The following is a 17,460-nucleotide window of genomic DNA, read 5'->3' on the forward strand; positions in this document are numbered from 1 at the left end:
AGAGGTGGACTGAAGATTAATGTAATCGACTTGCAGCATCAATATGGAAACATGTGGAATCCTGAAGTACTGAGGAATGATGAAGTGAGTTTGTGAGACTCATAATAACGAAGATAGGAAGAGGAGTTAAGAGCGAGACATGTTGAAACCTAGCTTAACAACCTAGTTTAACAACTCGTGCATCCCAGAGATTGAAAAGAATATTATACAGAAGAGTTAAAAAGGTAATGGAGCATCCGTCAGATGACGATCAGTTAGACTTCATGAAAGGTAAACCCACGTAAGATGTAGTTCTCGCGTTGTGACTGATAATGGAATCAAAACTTACGAAAAATTAAGACATATTCACTGTAAAATGACGTAAGATACTTGGAATTTCCGGGAAAATAGGAATAAGCTACAGAGAAAGGCGAGTAAAATAGTGTATGTACACAAAGTAACAGGGAAAAATATGAGTGAAAGACGATGAACAAGTGCTCAGATAAAAAGTGTCTAAGACAGGGATTCAAACTCTCGTCGCTAGTGCTCATTCTAAACAGCACAGAAACAATGTGTGTGACGGAAATAAAGGAATAAATCAGGGGTAGGAGTAAAATTCAGGCGAAAGAACGTCAAAGATAAGATTCGCTGGTGAAATTTCTATCTTCACGGAAAGTGAGTCGAAACTGCACGCTCTGTTAAATGGAGGGAATTGGAGAGGAAACCGAAGAAAGAGAATTATGAGTAACATAAATGTGACTATCGGAGTCAAGACATTAATATTTAAGACTACGACATATACGAATTGAAAGAAAAAGAAAAAATTTATAAAAAAAGAACCAGGAAGGATCAAACAGGCTGATACTTAGGTGGATTGAAACCAAGTGTAAAACAGTGACAGGATTAGGACAGGACAATAGAACATCCGTTAACACATAAACGAATAACCTAGATGGTGCTTGAGGGAACTGTGGAGGGTGTAAACTGCAGGAAAAGACATTGGAATATAGCAAACAAATCACTGAGGACGCAAGAACTGTTCTGAGTCGAAAAGCTCTGCATAGGACAAGAATTCATGACGGGCCGCATGAAACCAGCGAGAAGGCTGATGACCATAATGAAAACAAACTGTTAACAAATACAATTGCTAAAGAAATTGAGGGAGATGAAAGAATGCTTCACTCCCACTCACAGTCGTCTGCTCTTTTGTGGTACCCTGCAGTATTTCCAACAACAACTTGAGCTTATGTTTGTATATTAGTAATCTGGTTTAAGAACGGGTTCATGCTGACCTTAGAAGATTGAATACACCTAATTCAACGGGATTTTATGCTACAACTGTTCCAACAACGGAATCCTCGGGTGTTTGGTCATCCACGATTCAACAACATACTGTCGGCACATTAAGATTTTCTGAAGATGTGTGCAATATTTCGAGACTTATCTTGGCCCAGAAGTTGTAAAATTCTTATAGAACTCCTTAAAAACTTGATTGCCTTTCTCACTGAGTCATCATCATCATCATCATCATTTCAGACTGATTATGCCTTTCAGCGTTCAGTCTGGAGCATAGCCCCCTTATAAAATTCCTCCATGATCCCCTATTCAGTGCTAACATTGGTGCCTCATCTGATGTTAAACCTAATACTTCAAAATCATTCTTAACCGATCCCAGGTACCTTCTTCTGGGTTTGCCCCGACTCCTCCTACCCTCTACTGCTGAACCCATGAGTCTCTTTGGTGACCTTGCTTCTCCCATGTGTGTAACATGACCCCACCATCTAAGCCTGTTCGCCCTGACTGCTACATCTACATTCCCAGTTTTTCTTTGATTTCCTCATTGTGGACACCCTCCTGCCATTGTTCCCATCTACTAGTACCTGCAATCATCCTAGCTACTTTCATATCCGTAACCTCAACCTTGTTGATAAGGTAACCTGAATCCACCCAGCTTTCGCTCCCATACAACAAAGTTGGTCGAAAGATTGAACGGTGCACATATAACTTAGTCTTGGTACTGACTTCCTTCTTGCAGAAGAGAGTAGATCGTAGCTGCGAGCTCACTGCATTAGCTTTGCTACACCTCGCTTCCAGTTCTTTCACTATGTTACCATCCCGTGAGAATATGCACCCTAAGTACTTGAAACCGTCCACCTGTTCTAACTTTGTTCCTCCTATTTGGCACTCAATCCGCTTATATTTCGTTCCCACTGACATTACTTTCGTTTTGGAGATGCTAATCTTCATACCATACATTTACATTTCTGGTTCAAATGGCTCTGAGCACTATGGGACTCAACTGCTGTGGTCATCAGTCCCCTAGAACTTAGCACTACTTAAACCTAACTAACCTAAGGACATCACACACATCCATGCCCGAAGCAGGATTCGAACCTGTGACCGTAGCAGCAGCGCGGCTCCGGACTGCAGCGCCTAGAACCGCACGGCCACCGCGGCCGGCATTTACATTTCTGCTCTAACTCTGAAATATTACTTTGCAAACTTTCAATCGAATCTGCCATCACAACTAAGTCATCCGCATATTCAAGACTGCTTATTTTGTGTTCACATATATTAATCTCACCCAGCCAGTCTATTGTTTTCAACATATGATCCATAAATAATATGAACAACAGTGGAGACAGGTTGCAGTCTTGTCTTACCCCTGAAACTACTCTGAACCATGAACTCAATTTACCGTCAATTCTAACTGCTGCCTGACTATCCATGTAAAGACCTTCAATTGCTTGCAATAGTTTGCCTCCTATTCCATAATCTCGTAGAACAGACAATAACTTCCGCCTAGGAACCCGGTCATATGCCTTTTCTAGATCTATAAAGCATAGATACAATTCCCTGTTCCACTCATAACATTTCTCCATTATTTGCAGTAAGCTAAAGATCTGGTCCTGACAACCTCTAAGAGGCCTACACTCACACTGATTTTCATCCAATTTGTCCTCAACTAATACTCGCACTTTCCTTTCAACAATACCTGAGTAGAGCAAATAATTAAGAAACCACAGTTTAAGAATAGCATTTATTGATTGTTACTAATCACACCTAAGTCCTGTGTCATAAAACACGAGAGCGTTTTTAAGTTCTTTTTTTAAGCTAAAATAACTTATTCTTGCAAAGTAATGTTGTGCCAGTGACATGTGTCCTACTACAGAACAGAATACCATAATTATATGAGGCTGCATTTCTCATTTTCATAACAAGCCGTCTGACTGAAAGTTGAAAGTTAACGACTGGATCCAGCACGACATCATAGCAACTGAATCACGAGCAATTAACAAATTTCAAGTCTGACTGACGAATTATTTTCAAAACTGTCCACGCCGTTTACCTCCACATATAATATTAATAACGAAAAACGCAGTGAATTACTGCTATATCAGTGAGGTGTGAATTGTGTACCCTGTAAAAGAGAAAGACTGACGCATTTGTGATCCAGTGCGTAACTGTCCGAGGAGAGCCTTTTGATTACTGTAAATTAAATAACAGTAAAAAAGTAACAGTAGCTTGGCATTGCGTCTCTGTCTCGCTGAAAATCAGGCGGTGTGGCAAGATGGACTGCTTGTCACTGCGTTTAATTACACTGCAGGAAAAATACTGGCCTCACCAACATCAGTTAACGGTGACTGAATTGTGGCAAGAGGTGAACCAATGAATTCAGGATGTAGTTTGCCCCACACCTGTATCCCAATGCGCACCTTGCTTCGTGTCTGATAGTTTATAAAAAGTTATATAGATTTCTCGTGGAGAATATGAGTCATAGTGATAAAATAATTTAAAAGTGAATTAAAAACAATCCTGACCGCAATAAAATGTTTATTGGCAACAGAAACAGGTTTCCGTCAAAATGTGACCATCTTCAGACCGTAAACGGTGACTATCGAGGTGAAAGGAGCAACGAGTATTCGACGTTGTTATGTTGCAGTGGTGATGATGGCAACATTTTGGCTGAAATCGGTTACCATTGCCAGTAAACATTTTTCTGCGTTCAAGATAGATTTTAATTCAGTTTTAAAGTCATGTAAGAGATTAGCAATAGAGACAGATGGTTTTTCGAAATGTAAGACTCCGAGTGGTGCGTTGTTAGAGTCAAATGTTATTATAAGATGGTCTGATAGAGTGAAATGCTTTTGTGTCAGCAATTCCCACTGAATCCTTTGTCTGTGGAGCTCTACGGTATATTCGTGTTCTTCATTAGTATATAGGAACCTTGAACTACTACATAACGACATGATCACAGACAGATTAATGTTATGCAAACAAGTCTTGAGTGTAAGAATTATACATGATGGTTAAAATTGGTATTACGGTCTGTTTCTGAATATGAATAAGTTTAAAGTTACTAAAATGTTACAGTGCGAAGTTTATAGTCAGCTGCTGACCAGATTGATTGTAAAATCATTGACTACGTAGAATTTAGTAATAGATGTAATTTAAACCCAATGTAATTGAGGCAGGGAATACGTCGGAGAACTTCATCTGATATTAAAAAATTGAGTATTAGATTTCAGTGTGTCCCTGAGGTGACTGAGAGATGCCAATAGTGAAATGGCGTTCTAAAATGTAAACGTACTTTTATCTGATTCATGTGACTAATTAATTAAAAGTGTTCATGAATTACACGTTATGGCCATGATGGTGATCTCCTGTAAATCAAACTCTTTAAAGATAAGGATACAACTTAAAGTTGAAAAAATGTTAAGTGGGTCGTCTAAACTTGGCAACTTGAAATTCCAAATACTTCTTTGAAACATTACTCCAGAATTTGCTAATTTGGTCAGCTGATTGTTTTTCTCTAGGCAGGAATTCTATACAGGACTACGGTTGAACAACCCCTCCCTCTTGTTTACTCAACTGCGAAGGAACAGCACACCGTTCCATGGTTGGTATAGACAGTTACCAGTCCCCATAATTCAACAATTTAGGTGTCAAGTTGGTAGAGATGATCACTAACGCCTCAGAACGTTTGAGATTAAGCAATCGTTTCAATGAGCAACAGTTTTAATTGTGTTATTACTCGTCAGGCAGTACAAAAGGGCGAAGGGAGGAAAGTAAAAGTTTAGCATCCCGTCGACCATGAGGTCAATTGAGACGCAGCACAAGCTTACAGAGTTTCAATGATAGTGAAGAAAATTTGACATGCGCTTCCAAAGGAACCATGCCCACTTTTGCATGGAGCTATTTAGGGGAAACCAAGGAAAATCAAAAACTGGAAGGCTGGACATGGACTGCAACTGACTTCTTTGGGAATTCGAGTCCAGTGTGCTAACAACTGCATCCTCTCGTTTCGTAAAGTAATTTAATGATAATGGCATGAATGTGTAACGGTCGCCGAGCCATGCGATAATCCCTTATGGCGCGCAGGTAACGGCACATGTCCTGCCGCCGTAGCACTACTTTGGAATATCTCTCACACACTCGCCTGATTATCTAGGGCATTTACGTATACATGTGATTTCCATTATCCCTTTGGTCGAGCAGTATTTGCCAGATTCATTCTTGTTTCAAGTCCTATGGATTAGGTGATGTGTGTTATATTTATTTGATATGATCATTCATTCGATTATTTCGATGCGACCCACCACGAACTCCTCCGTCATGTCAAACTCTATGTATCAGAGTAGTAATTTCACCCAATGTGCTCGACTATTTGTTGGATGTATTCCAGTCTCTGTCATCGCACTATGGTTTTTACCATCTATAGATCCCTTTAGTGCTGTGGGAAGTATTGCCTGATGACTTAACTCTTGTTCTTCCTTCATGTTCCTTCTTCGTGCCAGTGTTTCCATGACTTCATTTCTTCGCCGATTTTGCGTAGAACCTCCTCATTCCTTACAGCCAAGGAACACTCAGTTCCCAACATTGATCTACACCACCACACCTCAATTGCATCGATTCCCTTCTTTTCTCGTTTTCCTGCAGTCCACAATTCACTACTGTGCAGTACTGAGCTCCAAACGCGCATTCTCAGAAACTTCTACCTCAAACATGTGTCGATATTTCGTACTATGAGACTTCTCTTGGCCAAGAAATGCAGCGCAGCGTTTCCTAATCTGCCTTTTATGACTTTCTTGCTTCATCCGCTATGTGTTGTTTTATACTTGGATACTTGAAAAGAAGCAAACAGGAATCATCCACTATTAATGCTATTTATTTACACAAATAGCGCCGTTATCGTTTCGAATCGACACGTTCAGCTTCAGACAGATGTTCACAATTATTAATTTTTTGTTGTTTTCCACCTGTGGCGTAAGTTTCATGGGATCATGTGCCTTCGGAATTCCCGCGTCATTATGATGCGCTGTTGACTGTTTGTATTCACGAAATACACGTTACCGCCATCTATGTATACAGTGTTCAATACGACATAAACTCTTCAGGAGGTGTGTTTTACCCTACTCCACATGCATAGTTACACATCAGAAATATGCTTTACATATCTACGATTTTATGAATGCCAGCAGTCAACAGGGAAATATAATGGCACAGGAAATTCGACGGCAACACCATGCCAAGGAACTCCAGCCACAAGAGGACTAAAGAAGCCAACGACTATGTAAACAACGTGAACAGTCGTCTGAAGACGAACGTGTCGTTTCGAAATATATAGCCTTGTTACTCCGGTAAATAAATACAATTATTAACAGTAGACGGTTACGATTTTCTTGCCTTCAAGAATTAAGTGTTTAGTGTGCAGCCGCCGCCTCAGAATATTACCTTTCGAAAAAATGGCATGTATTAATTTGTTTCCAAGGCGGAAGAATACCTTAACTTCATCTACCTCTTCTTACTTCTGTCTCTTTCCGGTTCACTCTCTATCATTCTGTACTCATTGGACTATTCACTCCATTCAACAGATCCTGTAATTCTTCATCACTTTCACTGAGCGTAGCAACGTCATCAGCGAACCTTATCAATGATATCATCTAACGCAGAATCTTAATTTCATTCTTGAACGCTTCTTTTGTTTTTGTTGTTGAGTCTTCGGTGTACTGACTAAACAGTGGTGGCGAAAGACTACACCCTTATCTTAGACACTTTTTAATTTTAACAAATTTTTCTTACTCTTCCTTACTACCCGTTTGCGTAACTAAATCGGTCAATTGGTGTGCTGGTACTCTACTTGTATTTGCTTTAAATATTAGAAATTATGAATTTTATACAATTCTGATGAAAACTCGCATCTGAGTAGTGTTGGCAGTTCCCCTCTCGTCCCATTATTGTAGGCGTAGCATTAAGTATTTCACATGTAATGAATCAGAATTTCTGAGCTCCACTCTGCCAGTAGAATATGTCGCGACCATGACCGCAAGCTAACAGGCACTATTTTATTTTGTGCAGAAATCCCCTGAGCGCAGGGGAGAGAATTGTGGCTGTTTTACCTTCCATTTTAGAATATACATAGATACAATGTTACATATCTCTTGGCTGGGAACTGTTTAGCTTCCGCAGGTGAAGTACCAAAGCCTTAACAGCAGTCAGGTCTGTACCGGACTCATGCACGCTAATGACAACGTAGTATTTACACACGTTAGTAGAGCGCTCCAGGCCATTAGAAACACAAACTACACTGTCTATCATAATGTTATGCTTCATGTAACTGTGGGAAGACCTATTACTGAACGATTACCAAACGCAGCAACTGACTAACAACCCAGCAACTATGTTCACAGCTTTCCATATTATGGAAGCCTATTTTCTCGTAACTCAACACTGATATTAATAGTCCACACAATCTCTAACGTAAATGAGAAACATCTGCAGACTTTGCAAAGAAGCGTATAACAACCATGACTAAAGAGCCAGGACCTGATTTCCAATGTTTAAAGGCATTTCATTTACGAGTTTCTTGTACGAATGGTGGCCATGGAAAACTTACAAGGGCCACATTGAAACGCTTAGTAGTTCATCGACAGGTAAGTCCTTGAAAAACTGCAGTTCAAATGCCCTATCAAAAGAATTATGTCAAAGTCTACGCTATCCTGAAATTATTTACACGGTATTGGACTTGCCTTCAATGTTCATAAAATCATCACATTATACGGTGTTTTTTCTACTATGAAGCTACAAGTGTTTCCGAAATTTCCCTAAATGGCGTAAGGTAAATGCTGGGATGGTTTCTTCAAAAGGCCACGGCTGATTTCCTAACTATCCTTCTCTAGTCAGAGTTAGCTCTCCGTGACCAATGAGTTCGTCCTTATGTTCTTGTTTAGTTTTCTAATTTGAACTGAGGGTAGTCTCTAAGTCGCAGGTGAGTATTCGAGGGCACAACAGAGCCTCAAGCCTAATCATTATAGCAATAATGCTAATACAGTAGCTGAAGTACTTGTCATGAAGTGCCAAAAAGGAGGAGATTGAACTTGTTCTTAGGGCGCTACTCGCTTGTGAATTATTTTCTAGCATATATAACAATGCGTGTTCCAGGATAGCGAGTGATGCATTAGACCGTTGCTGATTAGATTGTAATGTGAACGGACGGTGTTTAAAGTGAGAGAAGTAAGTCGTTCAATTTCATTGTTAAACTGATTTCTATTTGTTAAAATGAATATACGATAGGGTTGACATCAATAAAGATTCAGTGGCAGTAAATGATGTCTTCGAAAACTTGTCACATAAGTTCAAGTCACAATGCAATTAATGCATCGATAATAACGAAAATTTGTGCTAGATCTGGTTTCGAATACAGATTTACTGATTTATGTTGCTTGCAGACAAATCTATCCCTCCTCTGGCAGTTTAAAAACATCTTTAGCCACATATTAGCCAACACGATAGTGCCACGTGATAAATAACGTGCCACAGAACTTACAGCTGTTTCTTTTCATTCCTTCTAAAAACGTGCCTTATCAGAATCTTAATACAGGAGGGGCGAGGGCTGAAAACTGCCAATGCAGTTCTTAGAATAAATATGTCATTATGCCGGCAGTTAGGCTCACGCTCTTTTGTAATTATTAGGTGCGACGTGAATGAATCGTTCCCAAATAGAGGTAGATCTCTGGAGAATGCCTTACTCCAGCTTTCTTCATGAAAAGATCAGCCACGATGTAGAGATTAACAGACGAGCACAGTCATTTGGCGGTTACTACCTATGCAGCATTTCGAATTAAGAGTGTTTCCTACTGATAATATGGAAGAGAATTAAAAAGAAATCTTTAGCACACTAATATATTACATTTTAGATTTTCAGATCATCGTATATTTCACTCTCTGCAGTAGCATGCACATCGATGTACTTAACAGCTGCTACTTTCTTGTGAAAGTAAATTGATGTATAGAATCATTCCTGATAGATAGTCTCATGCTTGGCAAGGTAGTCGATCCATTAGATAAACACGATGAGAAATTTTCTAGTGTTCCAGGTCAGAGGAAGCAGTATCGGGCGGGTAACTAATCACCCACAAACAAACAACTACCAAATTACCCATAGCTGCCGAAAGAACTATATATCACGTGGAAACCAAAAAACTGCGCAGAACAGAACGATAAATATTCGTACTTGGGACGTCTAAGATTGAAGAAGTGTTCAGAAAAATGAGAGAAGTCAATATACAAGATGGTCAGAAACAGTCTGAAAACCTTGTAAGGGTGTTGCAGGGCAGATTGTACTGAGAAGTAAGTTTTGAGAAAAAATTTCCAATATAATTAGCATAGAAGTTAGCTAATCAGGCCGTTGGACACGCAGATGTAATTAATGTCAGTTGTTCTTTGGCTCAGGTCCTATCCTTAATATTGTCCACATTCCTCTCCCTCTCTCTCACTAACTCCCTGTCTCTCTTTCTCTCTCTCTCTTGTTCGCTTCTAGGAAGAAAAAAAAACAGAGAACACTTCTTGCGAACCGTCTCTGGCGAGCTGCTAGAATTTGTGCGTGCAACGGCCTGATTGTCTAACTTCAATGGTAGTTAACTTGGAAACGGTGCAACGTATCGAATTTTTCTCTTAGCAATTATTTTCAGCACAGCCTACTCTGCGACACCCTTGCAAGCGTTTTAGACTGTTCCTGAGCACCTTGCAGATATGGTGGGCTTGCCGGAATAATGAAGGAAAAAGCACAGTAGAATGACGCATTTGTATCAATATTTACAGCGGAATGCCAGAAGAACATAGACCACGAAATAGTGTCTCCAATCACATGTACGAGAAATCAAGAAAGGCTTTAAATCATGGAGTCCGATTAATAGTAGAAATACTTCAAGTGCATTTGGATCTGAAGTGGTACTTACTGACGACCACGAAAATATATGCATCTAATGATAATGCTGAGAAGACAATGGTGGATTTTCTTATAGAGAGCTTACAAGATTACTTAAAAAATCAGTAATCGATTGCTTAAAAATTAGTAATCTAAAAGAAACGTATTATTTGTAGACATTAGTCAGTGACCTGTAAGAGTTGGATTGTACCTTTACAGTACATTGGGCAAGCTGCGAGGAAACCCAAGGAGAAATTCGAAAAGGGTTTCGAAATTCACGGATAAGAAATTAAAATTTTCATATTTCCAGATAATATTATAATTCCATCTAAGACAGAGCAGTTAAGGGCCATTTCTTGAGAAGAAGTAATAAGATGAACGCCAAAAAAAATAAGACAGGGGAAATGGAATGGTGCCGCACTAAATCAAACAATGCAGAGACCGTAATGGGCGAGTTTTGCCCCATAGGCAGCATAATAACTGATAATGGCTTGAAGTACAGTGGACGTATAACCTAGCCTGTCAATAGTAAGACAGCGCTTATGAAAAAGAGGAATATGTTGGCATCCAACACAAATTTTAGGGTTATGAAATCTTTTATGTAAATACATGCCTTCAATGTAGCCTTACATGGAAATGAATTATGGTCGGTTAACGGTTCAGAAAAGAAGACAATAGAACGTTTTTAAAACACGATGCCGCAACAGAATGTTCAGGATTGATCTCTCCTGTCTACTACTTACAATGATGTTCCATGCCGTATTTTGATACGGCTGCAGTTTCTCTCATACCGAAAATTCATCACCGATTTTATTGTCATAATATCCCTCTGTCATATGTACTGTTGAAAGCTCGCTGCTAGTTCGGCAATTTTTCATCATAACACAGATACAACATGTCGACTTTTGCTTCCAAGGCAGCCTTAATTGGCTTGCCTCATGCATTTGCAACGTGCACATTAATTAGGAAGTATGTAAAGGCTGTATTTTTTCGGACACCTCATACACTTTTCTAATGCTATTGTTTCCCTGTAACTTGTTTTTGTAAGGTATGGGTTTATCTTTGGATAGTTCGGGCATTTCTGACTGAAACGAAGGACTATGTAGTTCGGTAATAATACTGCGAGAAGGCATGTCTCTTTTCAGAGTTGAATGACGTAACGTCAAAGACACTTTCGCTCTACACACACCTGCGGATCTTTGAACATGGCATCAAGCCCAGATGAGTAATTTTGCAAGTACAAAGGAAAATAATCTCTTGATACTGTGTTCCATTTCCTTTGTCACGATTAAATTGTCAGACCGGTTGTCTAATTTGCAGTTTTTACGGCAAAATCACCTGTGGCTTGCTATGATCATTTTCACATGCCTTCCTCCAAAGTTAGTGTTTCCCCAAATATTATCGTTACTGAACCGTCAAATTCAAATTTTGTTCGCCTAGACGTCACGGACTGTTCTAAATGCACATGGCGCTTAGTGTATAAGGATACTTTGTGAGGTCTACTTGAAGCTTTCACGATGCTTTCCTAGAAGACTTTTTAGCTGATGTGATCTATGTTTTGTACATACGTGTTTAATGTGATCTCTGTTTTGTTCACTTGTGGAAAACGAAATTTCAGGAATACGTTTGTTTAGGTAACATACTTAAGTGATTAACATTGCAAGAACACAGGTTAATGTGAGCTTGAGTTAGGACTTCGTAATTGCGAAATTCTGGTATAGTAATAATAGGTGTAGCCATACGAACGCTGCATGCAAGCGTGGAAATGTGCGTGCAATGTGTTGGACAGGTGTGGATGTCAGTTTGTGAGATGGAGCCCCATGCCTATTGTCATTGGTCGGTCAGAACAGGACGCTTATTGCTGTTTGAGGATGATGCTGAAACTGTCGTCCGACGTGAAATATCTGCTCGATTGAAGACAGGTCTGATGATCGAACAGGCCAAAACAATTTTTCGACACTCTGTACATCGCGTTAGGTTGCAACAGTGGTATGTGGCCGAGCTTATACTGTTTCAAAACACACCCTAGGGTACTGTCAATGAAAGTCAGCGCAACACGTCTAATCACCACTGACGTATGAGTTAGCAGTCAGGGCTCGTGAGATAACTGCAACACTGCTCCGGCTGTCATACTATATCACACCCTAGGCGGTAACTTCAGGTGTACGTCCAGTGTGTCTAGCATGCAGACACGTTAATGTAGGCCCTCAGCTGGCCTACTTCTAACCAACACACGGCCATATCTTACACCGAGTTAGAGCCACATTTCACCAGAAAACACAATGGAACTCGTCACTGCCCTCCAATGAGCTCTCGCTTGACAACAATGAAGTATCAAATCCGCGCGCGGTCAGTGGAATGCACTCTACCCGGCGTCTGGCTGGGAACAGACCTTGATGTAACAGATCCGTAATAGTTCGTTACGACACAGTGGTGCCAACTGCTGCTCAAATAGCTGCTGCAGATGCAGTACGTTGCGCCAGGGCCGAATATGATTGTCTTCCGTCTCGGTAGTGCCACATGGCCGTCTGGAGCCCGGTCTTCTTGCGGCCATACGTTCTCGTCAGCACTCACATGCAGTGACTACATGCTTACCAAGTCTTTCTCCAATATCGCAGAAGGATCATCCAGTTTCTGGTATCCCCATTACACGACCTCGCTGAATAACAGTGAGATATTGTTAGTGTCATCTTCGTCGCGTTAAAGGCGTCATGAATAACATCAACTCACTACGTCCATACTCAAAGGTGACGAATGTTCAAGACCGTTACTGTATGTATTATAAGCAAACCTTATTTGTATTCTCATAGTGGCGTTTCTAGTGCCATTCTAATGCGACTGGCGAGAAATTTGAAGAGCCCTCAGATGTAGAAACACGCCCATCAACTTTCTTAATGTCACTCAGCTACTTATTGTGTTGCGATTTTCTCCATCGGTATATTACTACCTTCTGGTAAATAAAACGCAACATAGTCAAGCTGCAGAAGGGGAAAAGAAGAGCAGCAGATAGAGATTATTTCACGTTCAGATTTCTTTGGATAGTAAAATAGTAATACAACACCTTGAGAACGCCAATTTCACTGAGGCAAATTAGGGGGAGACTTACTTTTATGTCAGTTGTGAATACACCTCTATTTGGTCTCTGGAGCCAAGTGTTGTTTGAACAGTGTCCATTCCATTAATTAGATTCAAATTTCACAAAACTTCTAAAATGTAGACATTTATGTTTTTGAATCTCAGTTAAATGTGATGCAGCTCAGCCTTTGATAAGTGCCATTGAAACATCCCCTTAGAAAAATTATGAATTACCGTGCTGGTATACTTCTTAAGTTATTTGATTTTCAAACAACTGAGCAAAACATTTTTTAGCGCAACGCAGTCTGACTTTCAATAATCCCTACAAAAGAGTGGCCCAGACTAAAAATAAACTATACCTTTCATGAATCACTTACTTCACAAACATCTTCGTTAATCGAACTACTGCGATACACCGAGCGCCAATACTGCCACCTCCGACTGCACAACGCTACGCGCTGTTCACATCCAACCGCTCAACACTACACAAGCAAATATTCCAACAATGCCAACCATCCACAGACTGCACACAGCACAGTCAGTGATTTTCAGACAGTAAACAGCCTACTTACACCATATATTTGCTTCCAAAAGCTTAGCCGTTGGTTTACTAGTCCGTCTCAGATATTTGCAATGTACTGCACTGCATGCACATTATTGTCAACAAATAAAACAGATCGAAATTTTCTCAGATCCTCCTTAAACAGTACACACAGAGCGCAACTTCGCATTTCAGTCACAACGAAAGAAAGAGGTGTGTATCATATGCTGACAACATTTAACAGGACGTGCCTCCAGAAAATGGACGGTAACTGAAATTGTGCGAGTAACAATTATTACTTTTAATGCACCCATTATCGTATTTTCCATATCTCTCGCTCTGTCGTCGAATTCAGCGATAACACTCGGCCGCTATTTGTGCCATGCCGAAAGGCGACATATTTTTTCGATTATCTTTTTTGTGGAAATAAAAAAAAGATCGCACAATGAGCCTGGAATTACAGTGGCACATTTCAATATCGGACGACGATGTTTTGTTCCGCTTTATTAAATTTAAATAAGGCCCGAGCGATACGGCAGGGCTGCCGGCTGCGCAGTGTCCATGTCAAGCGGCTGGGTTTGGCGCGGAAAAACGTATCGCCGAGAAAGTAGGTTCCGCGTTTTGCTTATCAATTGTACACGGCCCTAATTAGCTTGAAATGTATACCACTATTTGATTGAATTCTGCCGCATAATGCGTCTCATTACACAGGCGTAACTGATTAATCGTGAATGCTGCATAATGGACGCGTTTTAAATAATGACCTAGAAGGTCGCACACTGTAGGGTACACGTATACCGAAGTTCAACAGCGCGCCGGTAGCAGTTAATAAATAATGATATCATTCCCTACCAGCACCTGGTGTCTAAGTGAGACTAAACTCTACTAACAGCATTAGATGGTCTACGCTACTTTAACGCAAATGAAGGCACATGCCTCAATGGCAGATGTTTATTCACTTCCGGAATGACATTTTCACTCTGTAGCGGAGTGTGCGCTGATGTGAAACTTCCTGGCAGGTCAAAACTGTGTGCCGGACCGAGACTCGAACTTATCTTTCGCAGGCAAGTGCTCTACCAACTGAGCTACCCAAGCACGACTCACGCCCCGTCCTCACAGCTTTACTTCTGCCACTACCTCGTCTCCTCGTTTCACGGGTGCTAGTTCTGCCAGGTCTGCAGGAGCTCTTGTGTAAAGTTTGGAAGATAGGAGACGAGGTACTGACAGAAATAAAGCTGTGAGGACGGGGGTTGAGTTGTGCTTGTGTAGCTCAATGAACGCCGACACGGTAGCTCAGCGTGTTCGGTCATGGAGCTGGTTGGCCTCTGTAATAAAAAAACTAAGTGAAAGGATCAACAAACGAACTTGAACGGATGTCATGTGACGTCCACAGCGCCCAAACACCACGATCAACAACGAACAAAATAAAAAGAAAAGTTGGTAGAGCACTTGACCGCGAGAGGCAAAGGTCCCGAGTTCGAGTCTTGGTCCGGCACACAGTTTTGACCTGCCAAGAAGTTACTTGTTACTAATAATATAACGTTTGCCATTATGATTTCGACTTTGACGCATTCCTTTTTAAAGCGAGAGTGGAACAATCCCTGTACATTCAGCATTTTCCGAATTTGATTATTGAGCCATGGAGGGTTTTTTCCATTCTTAATCCACTTACTTGGTGTCCCCAGAGCGCGATTCATAATCAGTTTAAACTTTGGCCATAATGTCTTTCCGTCCGTCATATTCGAAGTAAGTGGTATCCATTCGTTCTCTGTGTTGGGAGTTAACAGCTATGTATCTGCTTTTTCTAGCATATATCCTCTTCTAGCCTTCTTGGTGGATTTATTAACTTCGGTAACTGTCGTCGCTATGAAGACAACTCGATCACTAATCCCTGTCTCTATAGAGACACTGTCAATAAGGTCAGGCCCGTATGTAGCTACAACGGCAGAAACGTTTCCATTGCGTGTAGGTTGCCTAAGTAGTTGCTCAAGGCAGTTTTCGGAAAAAGTTTTCAAAATTACTCGACAAGATTTTCTGTCTGAATCACCTGCAGTGAATCCGTAAACTTTGCAGTCTATACTCGGAGGATTAAAGACGCCTCCGACAAGCATTGTATGCCCTAGGTATTTCCGCGTAGATTTTCCTTGAATAATTCTACAACAGCTATGGCGGTAAAAACATCCGACGGGGTCAGGGATTTTCTCTGCCTCGTGATGGCTGTGTGTTGTGTGCTGTCCTTAGGTTAGTTAGGTTTAAGTAGTTCTAAGTTATAGGGGACTGATGACCATAGATGTTAAGTCCCATAGTGCTCAGAGCCATTTGAACCATAAACATCCGATTGTTAGCCTAGGTTCACCTAGGTGTGCTACTCACATCAAAATAATGTCACAGACAGACTCAATTTCGAGCTCGATAGACACTATATTTTTGTCGACAGCAATGAACACTCCCTCTCCTAAGATGTCTAATATATCTAGTCGATATAAGTTACACGGTAGGCAGAATACATAGGAGCATTCTAATTACGGTTTCATCCAGCTCTCGGGTCCGAGACTAATTTGTATGTGACAGTTTCCCTGGAGGCCAATAATAGGATTTAGGATTTTTATTGGTCACTTTTCATTTCTTTCCCCTCTGGATATCACTAGATGGATAGTTCAATTTGGAAATTTGTGGTAAGTTCCTACGGGACCAAACTGCTAAAAACGTCATAGGTCCCTAGGCTTACACACTACTCAGCCTAACTTAAACTAACTTACGCTAAGGACAGCTCACACACCCATGCCCGAGGGAGGACTCGAACCACCGATGGGGGGAGCAGCGCGAACCGAGGCAAGGCGTCTCAGACTGAACAGCTACCCCGAGCGGCCTGGATAGTTCAGTGGAAACGTCAGACGAAGACAAGTCATCTAGCCTACAGTAAGAACCTGCCTTTGATAATGAAACCAACCTTTAGTAGGCGTATAAAGCGAAAGTGACCAAAGTCTGCATTGTGGCCAAATTTATTCAATATGGGGGCTCTCCCAGGACGGTCTCCCTGCCTCCTCTCCATTGGAGGGGAAGAGCTAGAAGTGGCAATGTCACGTTGTTGACATCACCAACCCCACTTCCCTCTTTCCCATTTCCCCTCCTCTCCTTAACTTCCCCCTACTCTCCCTGCCCCATTACCCTGCCCCTCCATCACTTAAGAAATGGCAGAAAATTACTCAGCCTGCGCTGAGCTGCCGGAAAGAAACTACGTAAGTTACTGTCTTTGGAATTGTGTTTATTTATTTATATCGGTATTATCCTGCAGGAAGAATTTTCGAAATTTTGGAAGGGAAACCGAACTGACAATTACACTACAGCCTTGCTGCTTGAAACTCGAATAAGCACAATGGTTTATAACAGGCAGCGTGATATAAAAAGACTCTCATGAAAAAAATAATTGTCTACACATAGAAAAACACTCAAAATTCTATAACTGAAAGGAAACCGTAATCTCGACTACACACAGAAAAGCGCTTTGTAACTCAACACATATTGTCAAATACTTCAAACTCCACACAGGGAACACATCTGGAAAGCTATGACAAGAAAAAGGAGAAAACCTGTTCTCCTAACACATTGCTTGCTACAGATGTAAGAACTTCGTTTGTACAGGTATAAAAATGCATTT

Source organism: Schistocerca serialis, chromosome 1, assembly GCF_023864345.2.
Source record: "Schistocerca serialis cubense isolate TAMUIC-IGC-003099 chromosome 1, iqSchSeri2.2, whole genome shotgun sequence".
Lineage (NCBI taxonomy): Eukaryota > Metazoa > Arthropoda > Insecta > Orthoptera > Acrididae > Schistocerca > Schistocerca serialis.